Source organism: Solanum lycopersicum, chromosome 5, assembly GCF_036512215.1.
Source record: "Solanum lycopersicum chromosome 5, SLM_r2.1".
Taxonomy (NCBI): domain Eukaryota; kingdom Viridiplantae; phylum Streptophyta; class Magnoliopsida; order Solanales; family Solanaceae; genus Solanum; species Solanum lycopersicum.
Window position 1 is genome coordinate 45,783,403 of NC_090804.1, and position 13,119 is coordinate 45,796,521.

The following is a 13,119-nucleotide window of genomic DNA, read 5'->3' on the forward strand; positions in this document are numbered from 1 at the left end:
AACCCCCAAATTGCAAGTATCTGATCAAACATATGGGCCATCCAGATGGTCTGTTGGTTGATCAATACCCCATCAACTAGAACCGTCGATTGAGGCTTGCAATTTTTTTTGCAGGTCTCCTCCATGTGAAGGGTACTTTGGAAAATTCACCTAGCATCCTAATTAAGTGATGAGAGGTTATTTTAGGTGTTTTGGTACTTTAAGATAGTTTATAAGACTATAACCTTTTTTAGAATTCATTATTCGAAATCAAAACCCAAGATCAAAATAAAATTATGGACTTTATTGAAGAGTGGAGCAAGGTTGAAGCTAGGATTGAATTTCTTCATTGATCTCTCCATAAATTTCGTGGATATTACTCAATAAAGGTATGGTGTTCATCATTGACTTTTCTTCCATTCAAGGAGCCAAATTCCAAAGGCTTTTCAAAGATTCTTCCTAAAACCATAAAGTTCTATTTTGAATTATAAGCATGAGTTCTTGCATGAAAGATTTTAATCAATGTTTTATGAGGTAATTGTTTTTAATGGAATGTTTAAAGATAAAAAACTCTATGAGCCCATGTGTTACATGAATTTCTAGTTTTGGCTCTAACGTGGGTGGATTGATCATGACTTAAATTTATTGAATTCATATGTAGATTGTATTGGGATATTGGAGTATTTATTGATAAATGTTATAATTGTTCGTGGATGCGTTGTAATGTTTATACCTATAACGAGGAGAATTGATTTAGTTTAATTATTTTCTTAGTCATGCATATTGCTATGGGTAATATCTCTATTATGTGAAATTGTACTAGAAAGGGTAGATGATGATGATTATGGCATTGGGAAGGTGGTGAGTTGACCTAATAACTTCGTTTGGCTTTGAATTCATATTTAATTGTTGTTTTTTTTATGGTCAACTTATAGTAGCGGTGTTTACTTGATATAATTGTTATGAACATGTCCTTGTCGGCATTATATTGTTAAGTATGATATGATCATAATAATGCATTTGAAAAGGTATAAAGTGAAGCCCTCATGTGATGTCTATATGATGTTGTATGAATCTATAACTCTATGATTTGATATGTTGCCTCTTCAGCTGATGATATATGGTGTAAAGGAATAGTGAGAGCCTTTAGAGAACAATATATTATCTTGTGTGGTAGACTAGTTGTCTCTACTTGGTACTTGAATGATATTAAATGAATTGAAAGAATGAAAGTCTAGGATCGGGAGACCTAAGTTTGTGACCTTCCTTGAATGATTAAATGAGGTATTCTAGAGCATGTCTTGAACCGGTAGACCTAAGCATGGTTCCCATTCTTTATAAGTCTAGAACTCTAAGTGAACGTGAAACCTTGAATATGAAAATAGGTTAATAGAAGCCTTGAAGTGAAAGACCGTAATGGTGTCCTTCTTTAATGGAACATGGAGTTAGGGTTAGGTTTGTTAGAACGACATGAAACCATCTCGAAGGAATCCATAAGAGCTATCCTACTAGACCTTTGTTGGCAGCCCTAGTGGACCTATCCTCGGAAAAATGGCATTATGAGTTGGTAGGACTTAGTGATGGAACCTTCTCAAATACTAGTACGTCAATGAATTACTCTATGATAACAAAGGAAAAGCACTGAGAGAATATACTTGTGGTAGTAGCTCTACTTTATATGAGACTAGAGTACAACAGAACCCTTGATATTCCTTAACCATGTGCCAAAATGGGATGATTACAAGTTCTACCCTTGGCAAGTGGAACACATTCCACGGCCATACCTAGCTAGTGTGGTATATGTCGGTTAATGTCTATTCTCATCATACGGGATGTATACTCAAGTCATCGGATAGGTTCTACAATGTGTAGGTAGTGGAATGGGACACTATCTATACATTGCACGAGTAGGTTATGAAGATTCTAGGTGGGTTCGCTAAGTCCTCCAAGACCATTATGTGATGTCTTCTAAATGATTGATTATATCTTAAATGGATTATTGAATAAATGTTGACTTAAGTTAATGCATGTTGAATATAAAGGTTATTATTTAGGGTATCCTTGAGGATTTCTTAGGTAGGCTTGAAGAGGGTGTATGGACGGTCGCTTCATGTCTTACTTCGGTGTGTCTTAGAGTAACCTTGGTAGGGAGCATAATGATGAAAAGGGAAGAATATTACTTTGGAAAGTCTTGAGGATTAAATAGGTGTATGTGAAGGGGTTGTATGGGAGGTCATTTCATATCTTACTCAGGTGAGTCTTAGGATATCCTCTAGTAGGAGGACTATATGTTTATATGGTTTCCAAGTGATGATAGTTATATATTGTGGGTTGCTTCTTATAAGTGAAGATTGATTTGAAGATGGTCCGTATACTTGTTTATGAGGTTTTATCAAAAGAACTTGAAAAGTACGTTTTAAAGTAAATGTCCGTTTTTTCATGGTCTTAAAACATGTCACCATACTCAGTGCATTCAATGTGTTAATTCCATATGTTTTCTATTTCTATAAGTGTAGGTGGAAAGTAGGGACATTCTCACAAGTTTAAGCTTGGGAATAGCATTCTTTCAAGATTGGTATGTCCTCATATATTCGAGGACATTACTATGTTTAGTTTCCTTTTTTAAAGACTTTGTGATAGACTATAGTTTCTTATAAAATTGATTTAAGGGTCGTGACTCTATGATATTATTATATGTTTCTAATATGGCGTATGTTGAGACTTAGTTCTTCCTTATGATTTCACATAAGAGTTTGACTATTATGATAAAAAAATTTTAATTTCACACTACTTTTCATATATATGCAATGAAAGATGACTAAGGGCTTGTACAAGACTTTCGAGAGGTGTAATACACAGTGTTGTTTCTGGGGCGTGCTCTCTGATCGTGACAATTTTCCTTCCTAGTTTGTCACAACATGTTTCAACATCCCAGTGACATCCATGAATTCAACATTAGTAACCTCTCATTGGTGTTGCATTTTTGGTTGTAAGACCCCAAAAATGAAATAGGTCGAATTAGATCCTTACATGGGTTACGCGGGTTAATAACTTTCTAAATTAATGAGAAATAGCTTCTAAAGTCTGGAATGAGTTGTTTTGAGGTCAAATATGAAGAAACGACCAAGACATTTAAAAACTAGTCCTTTGTGTGCTACTGTGTTGCTTGTTTTTTGGTGTGTCTTTTGGAGTCCAAATTGAGTGAAGGTTACCCTAGTATAGAGATGGTTGTATTTAGGTTCAAAACATCCTGGTACAACTCCCCAAGGACCACCCTTAGGGTCCATTAGAGGACCCAAACATTGGCCAAAAAGCCCTCAAGAAAGCCTTGACCAACGAACCCAAAATGACGCCCCGTCAATTGGCTGACGCCCCTTAAAAAGGGGGCATGGCTTCGATTTTACTGTTTCTACCTATTTCAAGTAGAACACCTTCCACTGTGTGGGGGTCTTATGACACCAGATTCCATGTCAAGCTAGTGTGGTCTATGTTGGTTAATGCCTATTCTCATTATATGAGATGTACACTTCACCTAATGGATAGGTTCTATAACGTGTAGGTAGTAGTATGGTATGCTATCTACACATGGAACAAGTAAGCTTTGAAGGTAGTAGAGCTGGTTTCCCAGGTCTTCCAAGCTAATTATGTGAATTCTCTTTAATTCATGAATGTCTCCTTAGTACTTCTAGCAATGAATGTTTGCTTGTAGTGTTGTGTCGAAAAGGAATTATCCTTACTTAGATAAGTCTTGAGGATCATCTAGGTGTGTATGAAGGATTTGTATGGAAGTCTGTTTTATGTCTTACTTAGGTTGGTCTTAAGATAACCTTATGTAGAGGGTCTAAATGGTTAAATGGTTTACTTAATGAATATGGTCATATATTTTTATTTATGGGAGTATTATCTTGTATGTTGATGATTGACTTGAATGATGTCTTTTATATTTGATTTATGAGACTTTATGAAAATAGCATGAAAAACATATTTAAACTAAAGTTCCCCTAATATGATTTCTTGTATGGTCATCATACTTAGCGCTTAATGTACTATTTCCATATTTTCCTCTATTTTCTACAAAGTGAAGGTGTGGGCAAGTCAGGTGATCTTTGGATTTGAAGATTGGGACTTCGATCTTCTCTCAAGATTTGGGTATGTCCTCATATGCTGAGGACAAGACTTGTTATTTTAGTTTCCTTTCTTTTTGGACAATTGTATAATACATTGTACTTTTCTTTAAATGTAAGGGTCGTGTCCTTAGTTTGCGATTCTTAAAGTTTGGATCTTTGTTGGAACATACAAGACTAGTATTACATTGTTTATAAAGACTTTTTTTGCAAAGTGTTGGTTCCCAAGCCTTATGATTTCTTTAAAAATGTTTTAAGCTTCGTCCTATTTTATGACAATGAGATCAATGAGTGCTAAGGTCTTGTATAAGACCTTTGAGAGGTCGAATACTCCATGTGATGACTAGAAGGTGATCTCGGGTAGTGACACCAGTGCATTGCGTTACCCTTGATCCTCAACATTCCTCCTAGCAGGAGAACCTCATATGACTCTTCATGGAGGCATGGTCTGAAAACTACGCGCAAGAACAAATTAGAGAGAAACTTTATACAGTTAAACTCTATCGCACGAAAAGAGTATGAAGATAATTCCTAAATCTAACAACCTCCTAATTATAGACGTGACACACTTCACACTGATAATTAGAACTTTACATACATGACTTCATAGACACCCTAGGAATATTTATCACTATGCTCTGATACCAAGTTTCTCACGCCCCGAGCCTAGAAGTGCACACGTGTACTAGCGACTTTGACTCGCCCTCAGCTCTAGCTGGCCTCATCATATAATGTTCAACGGTTAGCTATTCAACCGAGCTTGTGCTGGATTCTCTCGGCCAGGTCCTAATGTAGTTATTTATCGGACACAAATTATTTTATTTAATTTATTTTGGTGTCTCTGGTACTCTTAGACTTAGTATTTTGAGATTAGATGTCCTTGATATGATAACTTCCAGGTTTTGTGAATTATATATAGTATACTATAGTGGATTTGTGTTTCTTGCGCTAATAAAATTGAAGCTTCCGCATTATGGTTAGTATTTTCTAAGTTGAATGAGAAAAAAAATTCAAAACATAAAGTTACAAAATCTTACATGAGTGGCACCAACTCATGACTTAGTTTGGGTCGTTTCAAAAATTTACAACTTAAAGTTGTAATATTCTAGAATAATTAAAGATTACTATTGTTTTACAACCCGAAGTTTTAAAATCTTACCAAAATTTAAGTTCTCTAAAGTTCAAAACTTGAATTTCTAAAATACTACAATAATTCAATATTTATTACGCTCAAAATCTGATAAAGTTCTAATATCATATAAAAACTCTAGTTCTCAAAAGTTCAGAAATATAAGTTTTAAAATCCTAGAATAATTCAAGATTTCTAAGGTTCACAACCTAAAGTTCTAAAATCCTAGAAGAATTCAAGATCTCTAAAGTTCACAACTTAAAGTTCTAAAATCCTACAAAAATTCAAGTTCTCTAAAATTCACAACTTAAAGTTATTAAATTCTATAATAATTAAAGATTTCTAACGTTTCACAACCTGAAGTTTCTACAAAAACTCAAATCCTCTAAAGTTCACAACTTAAAGTTATAAAATCCTATAATAATTTAAGATTTGTAGCGCTCACAACCTTGTAAAGTTCTAAGATCCTACTTAAATTCAAGTTCACGAAAGTGCACAACTTTATATTTTTAAATCCTACACAATTAAAAATTTCTAAAGTTCACAACCGAAAGTTAAAAATTCATACAATAATTCAAGTTTTCTAAAGTTCACAACTTAAAGTTCTAAAATCATACAAAAATTCAAGTTCTCAAAAATTCACAACTTAGAGTTCTAAAATTATACAATAATTCAATATTTCTAACGTTTCATAACCTAAAGTTCAGACAATAACTCAAGTTCTCCAAAGTTCACAACTTAAAGTTCTAAAATCCTAAAAAAATTCAAGTTCTCTAAATTCACAACTTAAAGTTCTAAAATCCTACAATAATTCAAGATTTGTAACGTCACAACCTTATTAATTGTAAAATCCTACAAAAATCAATTTATCTAAATTTCACAACTTGAAATTTTAAAATTCTAAAATAACTCATGATTTCTAAAGTTCACAATGCAAAGTTCTAAAATCCTACGATTATTCAAGTTCCCTAAAGTTCACAACTTTAAGATCTAAAATCCAACAAAAAATCAAGTTCTCTAAAATTCATAATTTAAAGTTCTAATATTGTATAATAATTCAAGATTTTGAATGTTTCACAACCTAAAGTTCTAAAATCCTACAATAATTCAAGTTTTCTATTGTTCGCAACTTAAAGTTCTGAATCCCTACAATAATTCAAGATTTCTAACGTTCACGACCTTATATAGTTCTAAAATCCTACTATAATTCAATTTCTCTAAAGTTCACAACTTTAAGTTCTAAAATACTACAATAATTCAAGATTTCATAAAGTTCACAACCCAAAGTTCTAAAATCCTACGATAATTCAAGATTTCTAAAGTTCACAACCTAATTAAAGTTCTAAATCCTACAAATATTCAAGTTCAAACTAAATGCAACAATTCGTATCCGATTTCTAAAGTTACCTATTTATAAGCTTCTAATGAAAGAACTAAATAGTTATATTCAAGTTCAAATTCTAAATTCAAGTTCATATCTAGATTTATACAAACTTCTCAATTAGTTATATATTCAAGTTCTAATAAAAAAAAAATCTCATCGATTAATATATGTGACGGACTTACCAATGTTGTCCATCGCTCCTTTCAAAAAATAATTAACCGACTATACATATATATATATATATATATATATATATATATATATATATATATATGTACACACACACACACACATACAAAACTCTACAAATAAAAAGCGACGTACAAAGAGATGCCGTCCGTCGCTTTTTGAAAAATAATTTTAAAAATACTTATTTTTATTAAAAAGCGAGTGACAGTGTGGAAAATGGTGTAACTTTTAGGAGCGACGCCGTTCGTCGCTTTTCCATCCATCATTTTGTAACAGTTTTTGTTAGTGTTTTCAGGCGCATTGGTTGGGTGGCGCGCTAGCCTTTTCCAAAGACTCCCCGATGAATTTTCTTTCATGCTTTTTGACCCTAATTAGCATATAATTAAATGCTTTCTTTTCCACTCATTTAGATTCAAATACCCAACATAAGTACATTTAATTTACTCAAAACAACCCTGGAATCACTAACATTCATCTCAAGAATTCATCAAAACCTCAATAATCAAGATTTAAAATGAAATTTCAAGATAACACATCTAGAATAAAATCCTTCGATCGCGAGAACAAAATTTCATTTAAATAGTATGATTAGAGTGTGGGTGAAAAAATTAAACATTGTGAGAAATAAAATGTCTCTTAGGGATCAACCCTCACGATACAACCCTCAATCCACAAGAAATTTGAATGAACGACTTGAACCGTTTCCTCTTTTCTCTTCTTGAATCTGTTCTAAAACCCTAGCATATTTGGAGATATCAAAACTGACATAAATCTGATTTGACCCCAATTACTATATTCATTTTAAGTTGAGGGGGTAAGGAAAAAATCAAATTACTGTCACTAATTCGAGTGACTTTCATTAATTGGACAAGCTGGCTTCAAATGATCATTTATACCTCATACAAGGTTAAAATTTAGCAAACTCTATGGTGTTGGAAAGAGTGTCAAATAATTCTTATTTGTTATCTTAAAGGCGACCTAAATCATCTTTTACTGAAAGTTGTGGTGTATAGAAGTTGTTACATCTCACAAAACCAATGACTTAAGTTAGAGCTTTGAATGAAGGTTGATAACTTTAAAAGGGTTAAAATTATGTTTCTAGATCTAATATAATGTACTTATCTTGGTTAGTAGGTATTAGAGTCTAAGTGTTTAGAAACGACCATGACGTCCGAAGACAAGTCAAAATGATCTAGTGTGCTTTTAGGTCTTGCAAGGGGTTTGAAGAGTTGTATGAGGGATAATTCTTGTAAAAATGCTTAGAATACATATTAGTGTGTGTTTATGGTCAAATTGTCCTGGTACAATCTCTCAAGGAACACCCTAAGGGTCCTTGAGGAGGACCCAAACAATTGACCCAAAAGTTGTCAAAAAGCAGCAAGCAAACCACAAGAGCATTAACGCCCCGTCAATGGAGGTCGTAAGTCCATACATAGAATTATGGAGAGTTGGATTTATCTGAGCACTCTCTGAATTAAATGACAGAGTGCCAGGACAGTCCGTTCATGGATTGACGGACCATCAATCATGGGCGTCAACTGTGTCTGCACACTGGTGCAAGACACGACCAAGCCAAGGGTCGTTTTGGTAAATTCCACCCTTGGACATTTAAATAAAAAGACATTTTTAAATATTTATTTAGGTATATAAAGAATTTTAACACATAAAACAAATCTTTCTACCTCATAGTCCCAAAAACCCCAAAGGCTCTCACTTCTCTCTAAATTCTATCTCTAACTAACGACTCCATTGAAGAACAAAGTCAAAGATTCAAGTGGGGATAAATAACAAGGATTTTATTCATAAATACTTAAGGATTGATAAGTTATGGGAACCACTCTTTGGACTCCTTTCCCCAAGAGATTCCATCAAATTGAATTTCAATGTTCTTCCAAATTTCTAGATTTCACTCCAATTCATGAATGACCTTTAAACATTACTTTATTGGCCTAGATTTTATAAGAATGATGTATTATGAATTAATGATGTATTACTTTAGGTTTTTGACCTAATTCCTTAAAGACCCATGGATGTCCCTCTTCTCCTAACCCTAACTCTTGAATTATGGTAATTCATGATTAGAGGTGATATAATTGAGTATGCTCATGAATAATTGAATATGTATGATGATTATAGTTGGTTTTATGGGTAAATTTCATTGGTTTAGGATGAAGTCTAGAAAGGGTTTCTTGGAAGCCATTGGAAAGACCTTCGAGGTCATTAACATGTTATGGTAGTATTGTTGGCTTATCTTTGGTAATGTTGATTAATTGAGATATGAATGATGAAGTTATGGATGTATTATCATGCTATGGATAATATGATTGTGATATTATTATAGGTGTGATAATGTGATGGATTGAAGGTAATTCCCATGTATATCCTATGAGTATGCTATGATGTAATGTTCTCACACGGTGTTGGGTTATGATGAAAGGAATTTTTCATCCTATAACCTATGATCTATGAACATTTTATATGAGGTGGTAAGACCGTAAGACGTATGTTATGAATTGATGTTTAAGAAAGACTTAAAGAGACATCAAAAGGGGATTTATGTTAACACCGAGAGGATATGTATGAGAGGGGTTTTTCATGAGAAATATTTCCCTCAATGTTCTCATGATATGCAAACTAAAATGCTATCAATCGTAAATAGGGTTTCTAGTAACAATCGACATATTTCTTAACTATGAAGCCCACATAGGATGTAGCTAGTGGATTCACCTATATGCTATCATGATGTTGATGTCTTACCTTGGCAACTAGGATGCATTATTTTTGATGTAACATGTTAACTCATATGATCTATGTCGGTTATAGCGAAGTTTCGCGAAAGTTAAAATAAATGAATGAAAGTAAGAAGATGAATACTAACTAGGAATACTTAAGAGGTGTTACTTAGTGTAGGTATGAGTATAGGACTTTACCTATACATTGTACAAGTGGACCTATAGGGGAATTATAGGGTGGGTTCTTTATGTATATTAGAAATGCATAATGTTGGTCTCATATGATATGATATGCATGTCGTTGGTTTCACTTGATATACATGATGTTGGTATAAATTGTTATGCATGATGTTGATTACACTGGTTATGATAATGTATGAGGTAAAAGACAATGATTATGGTCTCATTGTTCATTTACTTGGTTTATGTGGGGTTATGGACCTTCTCATACACATTGCACTAGTGGACTTGTATTGGGGTTATGAGTGAGGTCTTGTGATGTATTTGATGAAATAGACTCTAAATATGAAATGTTGACTATAACTTTGTTATGATGTTACTCGTGATCATGAATATGAATATGTCTTATTGTTGTTGTGATATGGACTTGTATATGCTCTTGGAATGTGCATAAAGGCCTTTTTAAGTGAAATTAGAATATTTATAAATAAATGTCCCTTTGTGCCTGTTTTCAAATGTTTTACTTGCATATGTTTACATACTTAGTATATGTGGTTTGTAATAACCCATTTTTGTCATATTTTCAACACAAAGTGTAGGTTCAGGCCATTGAGGTTATTCCACTCCTTTCTTGAAGAAACTTGGATTGCTATTCCCAAGTTGGTGAGTCCTCAAGTCCGAGGATGGACATACTTGATTCTAATTCAAATTCCACTTTTCATATTTAAACACTATATTGTAATTCATATTATAAGACTTGTTGTTGATGTAAGAGCTAAGTACAAATTTTCATACTCTTATGTTAAGATGGAAATGTGAGACAAGTTAGATACTATTTTCGATATATAATAAGTGAAGTTGAACTTCAAATGAAAATATTTAAATTCTACGTTTTTATTCTATCTATGATGCAATGATGAATTTTAAGGGCTTGTCTAAGGAATCTTAGAGGATGAAGATGACGATTACAACTAGGGGGTGCTCTCCGGTTGTGACAAACTTTATATCAGAGCATGAGGTTAAATAATATTAGGAATGATATCAAACAAAAACAAGTCTATGTAGAGTCTTATTCATAATTGTGAAGTGTGTCACACTTATGAAGGAGAGGCTATGTGATGTTTAGGAAATTCTCACTTATTTTTGTATTCTTAGGTCGTGCCTCAAGAGTTAAATCTATTTGTCCATTTCTTATAATCCTTTTCTTGTGGATATAAGCTATGACTACTAGAAGGGAGGCCACAAGAAGGGTTGAAGATAAGATTGCAAATGCGGGAGTTCCTTCCCACGACAAACAAGCTCCTGATCAAGAGAAAGTTCCTCTAGGTGGCCAAGTTCTAGTCAATCCTCTAGCTATGTCGTATGGAGAAATAAGGGAAAATTTCCTAAACTTGACTAAAGCATGGCTACTCAAGCTCAAGACATAACTACGCAAGCTCAAGATATGACTTCCAAAGAAAATCACGAGTTTGCACCCCGTGTGAATCAGAATGCAAATACCATGGCTTCACGTTTGAGGGATTTCCTAAGGATAAATCCTCCAATGTTCTTTGGGTATAAGGTAAATGAATATCCTCAAGACTTGCTAGATGAGTTTCAGAAGATATTGTATGCTATGGGGGTGAGTTCGAATGAGAAGGCCGAGCTAGCCTCTTATCAAGTCAAGGATGCGGCCCAAACTTGGTATACTCAATGGAAGGACAATAGGGTTTTGCCAGCGGGTCAATGTCTTTAGGATGGCATTTCTTGATAGATTCCTTCCAAGGTGAAAAGAGAGGAAAGAGTGAAAGAATTCATTAAACTTCGTCAAGGGAGTATGAGTATTCAATAATACTCTTTGAAATTCATAAAGTTGTCCAATTATGCTTCGTCTTTGGTGTCCAATCTTAGAGATGAAATGAAACATTTGTTACTGGTGTATCCGATGATCTTGTGGAAGATTGTTGCACGATAGTACTTCATGAAAACGTGGAACTTTCTCGTTTGATGGTGTATGCTCAATAAGTTGAGGAGACTAGACTTAAGAAAAAAAATACGGATGCAAAGGGGAAAAGCCCTATGATTGGGGTAATTCTAAGGGAAAGTTTGGGATACAAGACAAACCAAGGTTTAAGAAGAGATTCTCCAACCAAGTTCCTCCTAATTTTTCAAGTTCTAACAAGTATAAGGTGTCTAAGACTAAGCCTCAAGGGGGAAAATTTGGTGGTTTATCAAGTGAGAACCCTAATTGTGCAAAATGTGGAAAGAGGCACTTGGTAAATTTCTAATGGGTTTGGGTAATTGTTTTGGTTGTGGAACGAATGGACACATGGTTAAAGATCGTCCCATGTACAAGACTTAAGGAAGGGAAAGTAATCAAGCACAAAAAAGTGGTCTAAGTTCCGATGTTCTTAAGAAGAACCACTTCTATGCTCTTAAATCTAGGGGTGATCAACAATTTGCTCCTTGATGTATTAGTTGAACTATTTTTGGTTTCTACCTCAATGAGTGACTCCATTGTTTCTAAAAGATTCTATAGGGATTGTCCCACATTATTGTTCAATAGAGTCAAGTTGTTGATTTGTTAGAACTTTATATTTTTTATTTTGATGTCATGTTGGTGATGAACTGGTCACTTGCTTGTTTCAATTGATTGTAGAACAAGGGTAGTGAAATTTCAATTTCCTAATAAACCTGTTTTAAAATGAAAAAGGGGAAACTCAATCCCAAGAGTTCAAATTATTTCATGTCTAAATCTTGTAAGATAATTTCTAAGGGATGTATCTATAATATTGTGAGGGTAAAAGACCTTGGGTTAGAGGCTCCTCCTTTAGAGTCGGTCCTATACTGAAGGATTTTCTGGAAGTCTTCCCTGATGAGTTGCTCAAAATTTCTCCCAAACGGGAAATAGATTTTGACATAAATTTGATGTCAGATAATCAATTCGTATCAATTCCTCCTACCGGATGACTCCAACAGAGTTGAAAGAATTGAAATCCCAACTCAAGGATTTTCTAGACAAGGGTTTATACGACCAAACATATATCCATGGGGTGCTCTGGTATTATTTGTGAAAAAAAGGGTTTCTTAGAATTTTTTTGACTACCGATAACTAAAAAAGGTCAATATGAAGAATAAGTATTCTCTCCCTAGAATTAATGTTTTGTTTGACCAACTCCAAGGGGAGATTTACTTTTCGAAGATTGATATGAGGTCAGGGTATCACCAACTTAGATTTAATGGAGTTAACATTCCTAAATTCTGAACATGATATGGTCATTGTGAGTTCATAGTCATGTCTTTCGGTCTCTAGAGGATTTCATGGACCTTATGAGTGGGGTGTTCTGGAATTAGCTTGATTTATTTGTAATTGTCCTTATTGATGATATGTTGGTATATTCCAAGAGTGATAATGAACATATG